Raw genomic sequence first — 17600 nt, 5'->3', positions numbered from 1 at the left:
ATTGTAAGTTACTCTTAAAAACCGTGGTTTTCATATCCCTAATTTCTTGAAGAATTTTGCTTTGTAGGATCCACCTTTCTAAGTAAAGACCACGCCAGATGGAAACTGGTTCTCAAAGAACTGTGCCCAAGATGCTTCATTCTGAAAACATGATTGGCCAGTTTTGGGGGCTTCAGCACATGTTTGAAGGACTAGGGATCTGTGGAGGCTGAGCATGGCACCCGAAGATATGATACTTGGCTCCCATTCTCACTCTTAACCATCATCAAACTGGTTATATTCACAGAGAGCTCAAGGGCCAACACCTTTGATCTGTGCATAATTTTGGCCATAGAGACTTTTCATCTAATTAAGACTTTTTTTATTAAAGGAAATTAAATGGAAATAATAGGCAAATGATTTGGTTGTAATGTATCAGGAATCAGTTTAGGCTTTGTTTTTATAATATAGACTAGGTGAATACACCCAAAATAGAAATGTAAAATACTGTATGAAATATATTTCTAATCTTTCCAGTGCTATGGACCTCCATATGTAAATCAGATACTTGCTGAATCAAATAACATATTATTCATAATTATATGATCATGGCGTGAAAATCTAGACATATTGCACATGCACAGCTAATAGAATTTCATGGCTTTAATGGATAAGCAAAAGTGAAATATTTTACTATCTCCATCAAACATTCAAAAGATCATACTCCTACTGAGATTATTTATTATGATGATGATGCTTTTTATAAAGATCAAGTATGAGTAACCCCCCTCCAAAAAAAAAAAAAAAACTTAAGCTGTTTCTAAGGGCATAACATTTAGAAACAACATATGGTTCCTGTAGTCAAGAATAGGTTCCTTAAATTAGCCAAAGACATTCACAGAGAAATGAGTTGGAGGAAATAGGATCATGGGCAAGAGGGAAAAAATTGTCATCTCTCATCCTTCTGCTCTTCATCTTCCTTGCCTGGCTGAATGTGGTTTTGGTTTGATACCCAATTTTAGATGTAAAAATAAAACAGGTGTTGTTAGCCTCATAAAGAAAGATCTTTTAATGCACTTACCTTTTGTTTAATGACTATTATAAATGTTATTAAAGTAAAAAAGTGCACCAGATCATAAAATGTAAAAATTACATTTATCATTTAATAAGCATACATTGGATGCCTTCTCTGTGCCCAGGGCTAGGCCCTCAGGGGCAGCACCGATTCTCTTCACTATTAAAATCTAGTTGCAGCCTTGTTTTATTTTGCCAGCACTGTATTTCCATTTGGGAGCCAACATTTAAAAGTAAATAGATTTCATATTGTAAAAAAATAAAAATAAAAATAAAAAATAAATAAAATAAAATCTAGTGGCAGGCGCGAAGACAGACTTAACCTGGCTCCTTTTACTCTTGCATTCTCTAATCCTTTCAGGATACAGAGAATCGTATTACGTACCTGCTGAAAAATCCTTCAGTGGTTTCCCATGTCAGTAGAATAAAATCCAGACCGATTACTTTTTTTTATACAGTCCTGCATCATCATGCCTCTTCCTCTTAAATTTCAGCTCTTGCCGGTATCACTCACTAGCCTTCTTTCAGCCTCTAATTTTGCCTTGCTTCTTCCCATCTAAGGGCTTTACACATGTCTGGAACATTCACACACACACACACACACACACACACACACACACACATCCTAGCTAGCTCCTTCTCATTCTTCAGATTTCAACTTAAATATTACCTCCTGGAAAGACTTTCCCTGAAACTCAAATGTAACTCAAATCACTTCACATGCTTTCCTTTATTCCTATTATTTCCTTCATTGTACTTCCTGTGATTTGTAATCATTATCATTTACTTGTTTATTTTTATGTATGTTACCTTTATTATACACACATTTTTTAAGACTTTATTTTTAGAGCAGTTTTAAGTTCACAGAAAAATTGAGAGGGAGGTGTAGAGATTTCCCGTAAGCCCCCGACCCCATGCACGTCCTCTACCATTACCAACATCCCCCAACAGAGTGGTACATTTTTACAATTGATGAACCTACATTGACACATCATACTCACCCAAAGTCCATAGTTTACATTAGGGTTCACTCCTGGTGTTGTATATACTCATTCATTTATCATGGTATGCTTCTCCCACTAGATTATATATTCCACAAGGGCAAACACCTTAAGCAGTGTAATTCCTGGTCTGTCATATCGTGTTCAATAAATTTTGTTTAAAAATGACTACTGAACAAATGACTAATTTGTTAAGGAAATAATTGCAGGGTAATATTTACATGAGCATATGACAATTTAGTACAAATTCTAGATATATATTCCAAGAAAGGCTTGATCAGAGTGGAATGGAATTTGCAGTAAGATCTTTCAGTAGAAGTGAGATAATTTAGCTTGGTAGGTTGTATGTTTCCAGAAGGATCCTCTTCACTGAGTTCAATGAAATGAAAGGAAAGAGAAAGATCCTTTGTGACTACTATTTTGCTCCTTCTGAATGTACAAAGTATAGAGGTGGTCTTGGCTCTGTGCAAGGAGCTTCAGGTAAGCAGGACTTATTTTATGAGAAGGGAATTAAAATTTTCCTTAAGTGACTCAAATAGTATAGCTGACTGGAACCTAGAACTCAGACCTCCTTCTAGTTCCTTCCTGCCCCTCTCCCACCTCGAAACCTGAGACTAGAAAATCATAGACAATTCACACATTTATGTATGGCTTTTCTCATACTTATCATCTCAACCTAAAATGATTTTCAGGTATTTGTAACAGGGTGTCTTATATATAACCAGGAATAAGGGGATGAGGTTTTTGCTTCTATACTGTCATGTTTAAAAAACAAGCAAACAATCAGAACTATATTCATTTCCATCAGTAAGATGACCTGCTTTAAAATCTTGGTGTCATTGGAGAAAATTGAATATGTTAACTTCAGACCAAATTCTGCACTATAAATCCTTTCTTTAGCATGCTAGTAAGAGTTTTAGAAGTTGAGGCCTCTGTGCACCTGTCTTCAAGTTCTTACATTTCAACTAAACCATTATTTTACAGATCTAACACACTTAAAAACCATACACAGTCACACATTGCTTGTCCTACACACTAACTAAATCCTTTTGTTTGCATGGTTAGGAATTTCCCGATAATGACATTTAACTCTAATTCTGGAAGTAAGTAGGTAAAAAAACAAAAACAAAAACAAAGAGTTGAGTTAACTAAGGCGCTTGCCTCATACAACATTGAATTTGGTCACATGAAAAGTTCTTTTGCATAAATTTCTTGGTAACTTTGCACTTAGTTATTTACAAACTAATGTAGCTACCCTCCAATTTTAAAGGAATTGTAGGCATGAATTTATTTTTTTCTCTTTGGAGAACTCGATAAAATGGGTTGCTTTACTATTTATTTAAATGTCACTATAGCAATGGTTAGAAATTCCAATAACAACTCTCTCAAAAGACTTGAAGTTTGACATTCATCTTTGTAGAAGTTGATTCATTCTGTTTTTAACTAGTTTCCATGTGAGGAATTTGGGGCTCATTCACTTCACAAACCTAATAATTATCTAGGCATAACACTTCTCTCTATGTATCACATGATAGATGGGAAAAGAAATTATTCATTTAACAAATATGTATTAAGAATCTACTATATGATAACTATTATCGCAGGTGGGTAAAGGTCAGAATCAACTAAGAAGGGAAAATAGACATGAAAACATCATTTCAATGCAGAGCTAGCTACAAGGGAAGATTGTACAAGGTATGGGAGTAACACAATCCTCCAGTTAAGGGAAGTCAGGAAGGTTTTCTAGAGAAGACATTTAAGCTGGGGTTCAAAGTAAAAATAAGAATTTTGCTGGTAGATTAGGGTTGGAGGGTGGTTAGGAAGAGAATGGAAACATTGGACAATCCACGCAGAAAAATGTATAGGGGCATGAAACAATATAATGTACAAAGCTTGGATGAAGCAACAAGTTTGAGAGGTAGAGTAGTTAGGCAACAGCTATTAGGTGATTTTTAAGTGCCAGGTACCCTGCTTGGTTTGGGGGAATCCAGAAGTGAATAAGACAGATCCCTAAGACAGACCCTTAAAGAGATTACAGGCTAAGCCCAGAAGATAGATATTAAACAAATTATTTCAAGTGTTATGTTCTTCAGAGAAGAAATGTAGGATGCTAAGAGAGAACACTACTCAGTCTGAAAGGATAATAATTTTGAAATACCAACAGACGTTTTCCTCTCCTTCATGTTTGCCCATTCTTGCCTTCTTCCATAAATGCCTCTTTTTCCTTTCTCCATTCCCAAAGCCAATTCAGGTAGCTAGTCTTATTGCCTAATAACCCTCGACAATAAGGAGAAAATAAATAACCTCTGTGGCTTTTCCCAACTTTGCAATCATTGGTATAATAATTAAAACCATGGAAGTAGATGATTGACCTGAAGAGGGCAAAGGGTATAAAGTGAATAAAGGGTAGTACCAAGCATAGAGCTATGAGAAGCACACAAAGGAATACGTGAAAGAGTTAACAGAGAAATAAGAGTGAAAACAGAGAATAAGAGGAAGAGTAGGTAAATTAGATGGCGAGGTAGACAAGCCTCAGCTCAATATATGTAAATAATATAATATTTGGTTCTCCTTTCATGGTTCCATAATCAAAATGGCTCTCCCTTAAAAGTTCCTTAGTCACTCCTTCTCTATTACCCAAACTAGCTTATTCCTTTTGCCACTCCTCTAGGTACATTTCAGAAACTCCTCTTATTCCCTCCTTGTTCCACATCCATGCCTTGAAGCAGCCTTTCTCTTACCCCCACTCATGTGGCTACTGTAATTTACTCAACAAACTTCACCCATGAACAAAGGAGAGTCACTGAAAGAAAGGTCTATTTTCTCACACTCTTTTTTTCCTATTAAACATTTTTGTTAGTTTTACTGAAGTACAGTTTATATAAATAATATTAATCAAATTTAAGTGTGTACGTTAATGAATTTGGACAATTGGATACAGTAGTATGAACACAACACAATCATGATATGGTTTCCATGATTTCCATCACCATGAAAAGTTACCACATGCTCCCCTTGCAGTTAATTCCTGACCCTCACCCCTGGAAAATGTTGATCACTTTGCTGACACTATAGTGTTGTCTTTTCTAGAATTTCGTTATGATAGAATAATATAATATGTAGCATCTTACGTGTGACTTGTCTTACTATAATGCTTTATAGAATCCTCAACATTGTTGTGTGTGTCAGAACTTTGTTCATCTTTATGGTTAGTAGTAGTCCATAACATGGATATCCCACAATCTATTTATTCATTCATAGTTTGACAGTATTTTGATTATTTCCAGTTTGAGGCTATTATGAATAAAGTTTCTATAAATATTCCTGTACAAGTTTTATAAAGATATGTGTTCATTTCTCTTGGGCAGATCTCTAGAAGTGAAACTGCTGAGTCATATGAATGTTTAATAAAAGTAGTACAAGTAGGTATCCTCGCCTTGTTCACAAACTTAGGGGAAAAGCATGTAGTTTTTCACCATGAAGTATTATGGTAGCCATAGGTGTTTTTGTAGTCACTTTTATCAGATTAAGAAAGTTTCCTTTAATTCCTAATTTTCTGGAAATTTTCATAATGACTGGCTGTTAATTTTGTCAAATGCTTTTGTCTTCATCTATTAAGATGATCATACCATTTTTCTTTTTTGTTTCTTAATATGGTGAATTAATTTATTAATTTTCTTTTTATCTTTAGGTTTATTTATTTATTTTGAGAGGGAGAGAGAGAGCACAAGCTGGGGAGGGACAGAGAGAATGAGAGGCAGAATCCCAAACAGGCTCCGTGCTGTCAGCACACAGCCCAATGTGGGGCTCGAATTCACAAACCGTGGGAACATGACCTGAGCCGAGATCAAGAGTCAGATATTTAACCAACTGCACCACCGAGACACCACACATTGATTGATTTTCTAATGTGGAACCATCCTTGCATTCCCAAGAAAGGCTACACTTGGTCCTGATGCATTGTATTATTTTTTTCTCTGTACTTGATTTGCTAGTATTATGATGATGATTTTGCATCTATGTTCTTGGGAGATATGGGTCTGTATTTTTCCACCTTGTTACGTCTTTGTCACATTTTATTACTAGGGTAATGCTAGCCTTATAAAACCAGTTGGGAAGCATTCCCTCCTCTCCTTTTTTTTTTTTTGGAAGAATTTGTATAAAATTTGTATTATTTCACTGAAAATACTTGATGTAATTTGCAGTGAAATCATCTGGGCCTGGAGTCTTCTTTATGTACAGATTTTTAACGATAAATTCATTTTCTTTGATAAACACTAGCTATTCCAGTTACTTATTTCTTCTTGAGTAAACTTTGATAATTTACTTTCAAGGAATTTGTTCATTTCATCTAAGCTAATTTATTTTCATAAATACTTATTAGGGGCACCTGGGTGGCTCAGTCAGTTAAGCATAAATACTTATTATACCTTTAATATATGACCTACACTGATGTCTGTTTTCATATTTCTGATATTGTTAGTGTGTCTTTTCTTTTTTCTTTTTAACCAGCATAGATACAGGTTAATCAATTTTACTCACTTTTCTAAGAATCAATTTTTTGGTTTCATTGATTTTTAAAATTATTTTTCTCTTTTCTATTTTATTGCTTTATACCATTTATTATTTCCTTTCTTCTACTTGCTTTGGGTTTAATTGCTCTTCTCTTGCTAGTTTCTTAAGGTAAATGCTTCGATCATTGATTTAAGAATTTTCCTCATTTCTGATGTGAACATTTAATGCCGTAAACTTATAAATTTTGTAAATAAAATACTATCTTTGCTGTGTCCCACAAATCTTGATATGTTGCGTAGTCACTTCCATTCAGTACAAAATATTTACTAAATCCCTTTGTGACTTCCTCTTTAGTATTTACAAGTATGTTGTATAACTTCCAAGTATTTGAGAATTTTATAGATATCTTTCTGTTATCAGTTTTTTAGCTTAAATCCATTGTTGTTAGAGACCATATTTTGCATTATTTCAATTCTTTTAAATTTACTAAGGTTTGAGGTGCCTGGGTGGCTCAATCGGTTAAAGGTCCAACTTCAGCTCAGGTTGAAGCCCCTGAGTTCAAGCCCCACCTAGAGCTCTGTGCTGACAGCTCAGAGCCTGGAGCCTGCTTCAGACTCTGTGTCTCCCTCTCTGTCTGTCTTTCCCCCACTCATGCTCTGTCTCAAAAAATGAATATACATTAAAAATAAATAAATTAATTAACTAACTAACTAACTAAGGTTTATTTTGTAGCCTAAAATATGCTCTATCTTGGTGGATGTTCTATGTGCACTTGAAAAGAATATGTGTTCTGCTGTTTTTAGGTGGAGCATTCCATAAACATCAATTAAAACAAGTTGGTTATTAGTGTTGTCCAGGTCTTCTATATTCTCAATAATTCACTCTCAATTTTCCCATCAATCACTAAGAAAAAAGTGTTGAAATATCTAAGTATAGCTGTATTTTTTTGTCTATTTCTCTTTCCAGTTCTACTACTTTTTGATTTATGCATTTTGAAACTGTCATTAGGTACATATACATTACATCATGTCTTTGTAGTTAACTGGCTCCTTATTATGTAATGTTTCTTTTTCTTACTATGAATTCTTTGTTTCATATTAAAGTAGTGAATTCAGCTTTCTTTTGATTTTTTTCCTAGTACATGTTCTTCCATTCTTTTGCCTTTTTTCATCCTACTTTTAACCTACCTATGTTTTAACATTTAAAGTGACTTTTTGTAAATAGCATTTAGTTAGGTCTTGCTTTTAATCTAATCAGACAATCTCTGTCTTTCAACTTGGATGGTTAGTTAGATCTGCATTTTTCAGTAAGATAGCAACTAGCCACAGATGCCTTTGGACAACCTGAAATATGGCTGGTCTGAATTGAGATGTATTCTAAGTGTAAAATACCCATAAAATTTTAATAAACAGAATGTAAAATATCATAAAAATTAATAATTTTTATGATGACTATATGTCAAAATAACAATATTTTACATAGTTTTTGTTACATATATTATTAAAATTAACTTCATCTGTTTCTTTTAGTTGTCTTTAATGTGGCTACTAAAAAACTTTAAATTACATACCTTACTCACATTATATTTCTTTTGGACAACACTGGTTTAGACCATTTTCATTCAGTTTCATTTTTAATCGATTTAATTAAAATCCACCATCTTGCTGGTTGGCTTCTATTTGTTACTTTTTCCCTTTTGTTTCTCTTTCTCTGTTTGCTTTTGAATTAATTTGTTATTTAATTTTTTTTCCATTGCTGACTTGTTACTTATAATTTTTAAATTTTTTAGTATTTTCTGTAGAGTTTACAATACCTACCTTTAAAGTATATTTTACTTCTTTTCGTATAGTGTAAGAATCTTATAGCAACATACTTCCAATATCTTTCTCCCTTCATTTATGTTATTTTTGTCATACATTATACTTTTACATGTACTAAATACACACAGTACATTGTTTCTATTTTTGCTTTAAAAATCCATTGCTCCTTAAAGCAATTTAAAATGGGGAAATATGGGGCACCTGGGTGGCTCAGGCGGTTGAACATCCAACTCTGGCTCAGGTCATGTCTCACGGTTTGTGGGTTCAAGCCCCGTGTCAGGCTCTGTGCTGACAGTTTATAGCCTGGAGCTTGCTTCAGATTCTGTGTCTCCCTCTCTCTCTGTGTCTCCCCTGTTTGTACTTTGTCTCTCTCTCAAAAATAATTAAACATTAAAAAAAATAAATTAAAAAAATGAAACGGAGAAATGCCTTTCATATTTACCTTTATTTTCACTATTGCTGGAGCTCCTCCTTTCTCTGGATAGCTCTAGGTTTCTGCATGATATCATTTTCCCTCTGCATGAAGAATTTCCTTTAACATTTCTTATATCACAAGTCCATGGTAATAATTTCATTCAGCTTGTATTCTTATGAAAAAAATATTTATTTTGCTTTTGTATTTGAAAGATAGTTCTTCTGGGTAAAATATCCCAGGTTGACAGTTTTTTTCTTCAATGCTTTAAAAATGTCACTTCATTGCTCTGGCTTGCATGGTTTCTGATGTAAAATCTGCTTTAATTGTCATCTCCATTCCTTTTTATGTGTGTGTGCATTTTCTCTTGATACCTTTAAAGTTGTTTCTTTGATATAAGTTTTACACACTTTGAAGATGATATACATAGGGGTTAATTTTTTGTATATTTTGGGATTTTTGGTATACTGTGAGAATTTTGGATCTAAATGTCTTCTTTAATTTTGGCCATTATATTTTCCAAAACATAGTTTACCCCATTATCCCTCTCTCCTTTTACAAGTCCAGTTACATGTATGTTAAACCATTTTTATATTGCCACAATTCTTGGATACTCTGTTATGTTTTTCCCACTGTTTTACTTTTTTAATGGAACTTTTTTTTTTTTTTAGAATGAGAGAGAGAGCATGAACAGGATAGGGACAGAGAAAGAGGGGGGCAGAGGATCTAAAGCAGGCTCTGTGCTGACAACAGAGAAGCTGGTGTGAGGCTCCAACTCATGAACCATGTGACCATGACCTGAGCTGAAGTCCATTGCTTTACGGACTGAGCCACCCAGGTGCCTTTTTTTCTATGTGTTTTAATGAAGATAATTTTTATTCAGCTATTTTAAAGTTCACTGATTATTTCCTGTATCAAGTTAAGTGAGGAACACATTGAAGGCATTACATATCTCTGTTGCTTTGGAGGATTTTTTTTTTATTTCTAGCATTTTATTAGATCTCGTAGTTTTCACTTTTCTGCTAAAATTTCTTATGTGCTCATGTATGTTGCCCACCTTTTCAAGTAGAACCTTTAGCATTTTAACAACAGCTATTTTAAATTCACTTCATGATTTCTGACCTCTAGGTCATCTCTGATTCTGATTCAGTTAGTTGCTTTAACAATGTGTTGCCTTTTCTTAGCTTTTTATGTGTCTGATAATTTTTATTGAATACTAGACATTATATGTAGAACAGTAGAAATTGAAGTAGAGGGCACCTGGATGGCTTAGTAGGTGAAGCATCTGACTTCGGCTCAGGTCATGATCTCATGGTTTGTAAGTTCAAGTCCCACATCAGATGAACTCAAGCCCCACTTTGGGTGAGCTTGTGCCCCACTTTAGGTGAACACAAACCCTGCTTCAGGTGAGTTGAAGCCCCGCTTCAGGTGAACATGAGCCCTGCTTTGGGTCAGCCCCACTTCTCTCTCTTTGCCCCTCATGGAATTCTCTCTCTCTCTCTCTCTCTCTCTCCTTTTCTCTCTCTGCCCCTCCCTCACTTGTGCTCTTTCTCTCTCTTTCTCTCTCTAAAGAAGAAGAAGAAGAAGAAGAAGAAGAAAAAGAGAATAAATGGAAGTAGATGTTACTTATATTTGGAAATAGGCACACCTCTTCTACTAGATTGAGTTTTCAGTGTTGATTCAAACTTGTCAGAAGTTAAACTGGTTTTGGTTTTGTTGTTTCTATGATTACAGTTTTCCACCAGTTTCAGTATCCTTTAGTAAGCTTACCTTGTGGTTAGGGTTGGGGACTCTGTGCTGAATGTTTTTTTCCAATGATCCTGATATACCCTCAGCTTTCAGCCTTCCTTGTGCAACTATGGCACATTGGAGATTTTTCCCCACAATCTTGCCTCCTCCCCAGTGGTAGCCTGCTATTGATTATTATTCAATGCTTGCTATCTGGGGAGGAGGCAGGAAGCTTCTCTGTTGTCCTGGTCCAGCTCAGTCTTTGTTATACTCTCTGTGCCTCAGCCTTTGTGATGGAGATTTCTCATGATCTTGTCCCTCTTCCCCATGACCGTCAAACTGTGCCTTGTATCCTTAGTGAGTCTTGTTCAGACTCTGCTTCCCTGCCCCCCACTACATCCCAGTAATAGGAGTACTTTAATGGTATAGATTTATACAGGATCTGTGAAATAGAACTATTTCCTGACTAAGTACAGGGTATTTTTCTTTTCCCAGTCACCAGCCACCCGTGGTACTTCAAATGTGTCCTGAGAGTATCATTGTTTACTGCTTCTACCCCCATGACCTTAAGCTTTTATTCCATAGAGGTAAAGGATCCAGGAGAAGCTTCATGCTTTTTGCACTGGAGCACTCAATCCCCTTCAGTGATCCTGCACCACTGAAGGAAGCTCTTTCTGGTCTCTTGTCCTGCCCATAACCTTTTTGTGTGTGAGTTCCCAGTGGAAACCATGGAAAAGTGTTTGCAGGTTGGTACACACTAACCTTGTGCTTGTGACTCTCAAGTAGGTATACTCTCATGCTAGCCCACACTTAACCTTTTTTTTTTTTTAACCATTTCTTAAATGTTTAGCTAAACTCTTCTTACATATTTTTATGGTGTATATCATCTTTTTCCCATGTTATGCCACAGATGAGCCAATTCTCACATTCTCTCTCTTTTTTGGAGGGGTCTGTCTGCTTTTGATTTCAGAGCTTATGGTTGCCCTGTAATAGCTCTCTGATAGGTTCAGGAAAATTTATGAGTTTGTAACTCGTTGTTACAAACATGTTCTCATTGTTATGATAAAAACAGTATTCTTTCTAGCTTTCTACATCTGAAGAAAAAAGCAGAAGTTTTCTTCATTGTTGCAAGGTTTTTTTTTTTAGGTTTTTTTTTTTCTGGGTATAGAAATCTGGGTTAAATTTTTTTTTCTTTTGGTTTCATTTCTTTAATCAACTTCTATTATCTTCTGGTCTGCATGTTTTCTGATCAGAACTCTGCTGCCATTTTTATCTGTATTCTTCTTTATCTATGGATGCGCTTAAGATTTCATTTTAATCACTGGTTTTTAGTATTTTTAAAAATTTTTTTAAAATGTTTGTTTATTTTTGAGAGACAGAGTGAGAGTGGGGGAGGGGCAGAGAGAGAGAGGGTGGCACAGAATCAGAAGCAGGCTCCAGACTCTGAGCTGTCAGCACAGAGCCTGATGCGGGGCTTGAACTCACAAACCATGAAATCATGACCTAAGCCAAAGTTGGACACTTGACTGAGCTACCCAGGCACCCCACTAATTTTTAGTAATTTGATTATGATGTGTCTTGATGTGATTTTCTTCATATTTTTGCTTATAGAGGTTCATTGAGGCTCTTAAATCTGTGGGTAAATGTCATCAAATTTGGAGCAATTGTGGTCATTATTTTCTAAAATATTTTTTTGTTTTGCCCTCACCTTCTGATACTCCAATGATATTCATATTATTAGACTATTTGATATCATCCCACAACTCATTAATCTCATGTTTGTTTTTAAAAATTATTTCTCCAGGTGCCTGGGTGGCTCAGTCAGTTTAAGCATCCAATTTTGGCTCAGGTCATGATCTCATGGTTCCTGGGTTCAAGTCCCATGTCAGGCTCTGTGCTGACAGTTCAGAGCCTGTTTGGGATTCTCCCTCTCCCTCTCTCTCTGCCCCTTTCCAACTTGTGCTCTAAATAAATAGATGATAGATAGATAGATAGATAGATAGATATTTCTCTTTACTTCATTCTGGATAGTTTCTATTACTGCATCATCAAGTTCACTAATCTTTTTTCTACAGTGTGTAATATGCTATTAATCTCATTCAGTTACTTTTCAGATCTTGTCTGTTTCAAATCTGAAGCTTAATTTGCTTTTTAATACCTTCCATTTCTCTCATTCTCATGTTTATGTTTTCCTCTACTGTCTTGAACATATGAAACATATTTATAATAGCTATTTTAACATCCTTGTCAGTTAATTCTATTGTCTCTCTCATCTCTGGGTCTGTATCTATCGATTGATTTTTTTCTCCTGCCTATGAGTTGCATGTTTTTTGCTTTTTTGCATGCTTAGAAATATTTGATTGAATACTAATGTAATTAATTTTTACATTGTTAGACACTGGATGTTGTTGCATTCATTTAAGTATTGTTGGGCTTTGTGGCTTGGAATCAGTTTGATCCTTTTCCATTTGCTTTTAAGCTTTGTGAAGCAGATCTAGAATAACATTTTGTGTAGGCTAATGTGTCCCCATTACTGAGACACCATCCTTCTGAGGATTTATTTAATGTCTATGTATTAGGAGGTTGTTCCACTCTAGTTATTTAGAACACAAACTATTACTTGACTATGTGAGCTCAAGGATTCTTCAGCTTATTTCTTCCAAACAGTTTTTCTTCAGTCCCAGGCAGTTCCTTCCATACATTCACAGATCAATACTCAGCCTTGACATTCAGGGAACCCTCAGAAGCTTTCTGGGGCAAGTCTCCCCCACCCAGCTGAAGCTCTCATCTCTTCAGTATTTTGCTTCACGAATTCTAGCTACTTTCATCTCTCTGAACTCCAAACTCTGTCTCTTCAACTGAGCAAGAATGCCAAGCTTTGTCCTGGTTCTCTCTTACTTTGCTATGGCAGAAAATTTTTTCCAGGCAGTAAGCTAGAGCAATAAAAGGGTTCACTTTATTAGTTTCCCTTCTTTCTAGGTTCAGTGCCTTGTACTGCCTATTGTCTAAATGTCTAAAAATTGTTTTGTCTTGTTTCTAATTGTTTAAAACAGGAGGATAAACACACTCATTTTTACTTTATCAAATCTGTCATGTGGCCGACTTAAAGGTTTCAAGGTATATAGAACATGGTAAAATTTGTGTTAAGTCATTCTAATGGGCAAATATAGTATTAATTGGAAGAGAGTGAGTTAGGCACCAAAGTCGGGTTAAGATGTCAATAGTCCCAACAACGTATAGCAAGAACATGAATTCTTGGCAGTAGACAGTGGCATGGTATATTATGCCCAAGAAGTAACAGATATTATAAGTATTTAGAGCACTAGGAACTAGTGACTGATTGAATCTAGGAAAATCAAATGCGATAATGAGCACAAAATTATTTCCAAACATCCATTTAAACATTGATTAAATAACAACTGTGTGCCCAGGATTATGATAGGTTAACAGACTACATATATAAATAATACATAGTACCTGGACTAAGAGAGTTAGCAGACTTATAAATATAATTTTAAAACAATGCAGGGACTGATTTGATGGAAATGTAAACAAGGTACTATATTGCATAAATAATGGCACAGTAGCAGCTGAGGGAAGTCAAAGAAGCCCTTAAAGAAGAGGTCATACTTGAGATAGTTCTTGAAAGGTAAGTGGGAGCTCTTCAGGCAGGTAAGGAGGAAAGGACATTTCAGGCAAAGAATAATAAAAGCATTGTGATTTCCAATAACAAAGACAGTTTCACAGTGAATGAAGTATAGAATATGTTGGATAATTAAGGTATGTAAATATCAAAATGTAATATTATAAAAGAAAGAGGTTATTATTTCATTTCTAAGGATTGTTTCTCTACATATATACATACATCATGTGAAATGTATGAATAAGTTTTGGTGATGTTAAGGTACTCAAAGCAGAGTCCGTGTCGTTAGTTACATAGAACAGAAGAAATCAATATTTATGTGTATTTTCAATCCAGGATACAGTAAATGCAATTACTTAAAATGTCTGCATTCATGTACTGAGATAATGTTCAAACAATCCATGCACTTGAAAAGAAATAGAAATAAATATTTTAAATGGCTCTAAGAAATAAAGAACAGTCTATATAGCATTCATTTTCTTAAGTTCCCTTTATGTTGGTAATTCCATTGCTACCCATCAAAAGAGTGTTCTTTTTCTTCTTTGCCTCCGTATTCATAAGAAACATATAGAGCTCCTTCTCGATATTTCAATGTTAAGCATTCGGATGTTAACTTTGACTTAATCTACCTATTTTTCTTTTGGAATTCCCATCCTCAAGTGTGTCTGTGGTTCTTCTGTCAAGACTCTCTACTTAATCCTCTCCAGCAAATAAAGCTCCAGTCTGTTGCTGTATAGTAGGGGGTTAGTCACCTGCAGTGCAGAGTGGTGGAGGTTTCTGTGGGTGTAGCTGCTTCTTAGATAGACTTTCAGCCAAGTCTGTTATTGCCTGACATTTACCTTCTCTACCAGAGGTGCCAGACACCCATTCCTGAGCCTTTGGGGTGGGGGTGAGGACAGGATTCTGCATTGTAAATCAGGTTGCTTCTTGGCTTTTCCCCACCACAGCTTCAGCTTTCATGAGTCGAAGTTAGTTGCCATTCGTCTTTCTTCTTTCCAGCTTCCTGTATTCTGATGCTATTGTTTTACTCTTGTTCTCTTAGTCCTTGTGGGTTCATACTTTATTTTTAAAAATCCATTTACTATCACTAGAGTGGTCTTCAGAAGGGAGCTGAAAAATGCATGTACTCAATACTTCCTTTTTAACTGGAAGTCCTTCAGTTCATTGTTTTTTAATATCTATGTCTTCGTATTTTATAATGTATATAATATATTTGAACAATAATACATATAATTTATAAATAAATAAGTACCTTCTTTCACACGGCTCAATTTATTTTTTCTTCTTCTTACAGATAATGCTATGTGATTCTAAAGGTTTGGAGACCACGGGTTTCCTGGACTCTAACTGATGGAGTCTCCAGGACTCAGAGCTTGGCATTTTTCTCTTCTTATGTTCATACTCCCTCAGGTGATCTCACCTAGTCCTGATGTTAATGGCTCTAAAATGCATATATTTAGGAGCACCTGGGTGGCTCAATTAAGCATCCAACTTTGGTTCAGGTCAAGATGTCATGGATGGTGAGTTCAAGCCTCAATCAGGTCAAGATGTCATGGATGGTGAGTTCAAGCCTCAAATCGGGCTATGTGCTGACAGCTCAGAGCCTGGAGTATGCTTCGGATTCTGTGTCTCCCTCTCTTGCTGTCCTTCCCTCAACCATGCTCAGCCCCCCTCTCTCTCAAAAAGAAACAAACATTAAAATATATATATATATATATATAATGTATACATTTAGCCCTGACCTCTGCATTCTGCATTCAGGCCCAGATATCCAGATTCCCACTTGATTTCTTCACCTGGATGTCTAATAGGTACCTAAGATTTAGTATCCAAATCAGAATTCTTGATTGCCACAACCCCACACCTTCCCCAAACTGCACCTTGCCCAGGCCACCCGGTTATTCAGTCAAAAATTGTATTGAATATCTGTATGATTCAAAACTCTGAGAATACAACACTGAACCCAACTGAAAAGACTGCTGTCATACAGCTTATGTTCTTGGGGCAGGGGGTGGGGAGACAACAAAAAATTGAAAAGCAAATATATGTCTTGTGTTTATATGCATCTACATTTATCTAGGTTGAGTGCTATTAAGAAAAATAAAGTAAAAGGAATGGAAAAGGGTGTGTGTGTGTGTTTTTTCTGTTATGTCTCCTTTCCAGCTTCCAAAATTTTGTCATGAGTGTCTCTTCTTTTGTTGTCTTTGTCTTTGTGAGTTCATGGGCTTAGAAGGTATTCATTTCATTAACCGCCATTTCATGGAGTTTGAGGAGAGTGTTGAAGGAAATGCATGTGTTCAATCTTCCATCTTCACCTAGAAGTTGAAGAGTGTTAAGGGAATATCTTTATGAGAAGATGATATTCAAGCAGAAACCCAAAAGAAGTGAGGAAGTAAGCCATGAAGATATCTAAAAGAAGAGCAGTCCAGATGGAGGGAGCTGCAAGTGAGAAAGGTCCTAAAGTAGGAGTGTGCTTAATGTGTTCACGGAACAGCAAGGAGTCGTGTTGCTGAAGTGGAGTTGAGAGGTGGGATGGAAAGGGAAGACTGTTAGGAAACAAGGTTGGAGAGGTGGCAAGAGACTAGATCCTTTATTGGAGGCCATGCTAAGGATTTTGATTTTTATTCAGAGTGAGATGGAAAGGCCTTGGAAGGTTTTAAGCAGACATTATTAAAATTACTTTTTAAGTAAATCACTCTGGCTGCTATATAATGTCTTGTAGGAAGATGAAGGCAGAAGCAGAAATACCAGTTAGGAGTGGATAAGGCAAGAGATGATGATGACCTGAGCTAGAGTGGTGGCAAGAAATGTGGTGAGAAGTAGCAGGATTTTGGATAGTCTTTGAAGTTAGAGCCAGCAGAATTTTACTGACGGACTGAGCAACAGAGTGCCAGCCATATTCTAAGATACTTTACTTAAACACATAGAATTACGATATTACTGGTGATGATGGTTGTATGTGGAACAGATGTGGGAGGAGTGCAGGGGACAGGAGCTCAGTTTGACTTGTTAAATTTGAGGTAACTGTTAAACAACTAAATGGTGATGTCAAATGATTGCTGGATGTATGAGTCTGGGGTCTCAGGGAGCTGGCAGGTAGAAGATACTTATTGGGGCTTATCAGTGTATAAAGAGTATTTAAAGCCACAGAGGCTGATTGGATCGACAAAGGAGTGAGTGTAGACAGAAGTTCCAATGAGTGAGATTGGGAAGGTTTCAACATTAACTGATTGGGAAGATGAGGAAGAACTTACTGAGCAGACTGAAGAAAGAGTGACCAGTGAAAAAGGAGAACCAAGAAAGGATGGTCCCTGGAAGAAAAATAAAAAGTATCTCAAGGAGAAGGGAGTGGTTGACTCTCTTAAATGCTGCTGAGAAGGTGAGTAAGATAAAGTCTGAGAAACGATCATTACATAAACAATGTAAAG

The 17600-nt window shown here is 35.9% G+C and overlaps 1 long non-coding RNA gene across 2 annotated transcripts in view; it reads right to left on the bottom strand.

Annotated features, from left to right (window-relative positions):
* The window catches only part of LOC131514469 (uncharacterized), an 82426-nt gene that overhangs the window by 33157 nt on the left and 31669 nt on the right, over positions 1-17600 (bottom strand). The window contains exon 1 of one of the 2 annotated variants that reach the window (XR_009263081.1): positions 1439-1635. The exons of the other annotated variant lie outside the window; for it this stretch is intronic. This is a non-coding gene — a long non-coding RNA (uncharacterized LOC131514469). Of the gene's footprint in view, positions 1-1438; positions 1636-17600 lie in introns of those variants that run through there. 2 annotated transcript variants of the gene reach the window in all.

The sequence above is a fragment of the Neofelis nebulosa genome, chromosome 6 (genome assembly GCF_028018385.1).
Source record: "Neofelis nebulosa isolate mNeoNeb1 chromosome 6, mNeoNeb1.pri, whole genome shotgun sequence".
NCBI lineage: Eukaryota > Metazoa > Chordata > Mammalia > Carnivora > Felidae > Neofelis > Neofelis nebulosa.
Note: the sequence above shows the minus strand (reverse complement) of the source record. Positions and strands in the feature narration are given on the sequence as shown.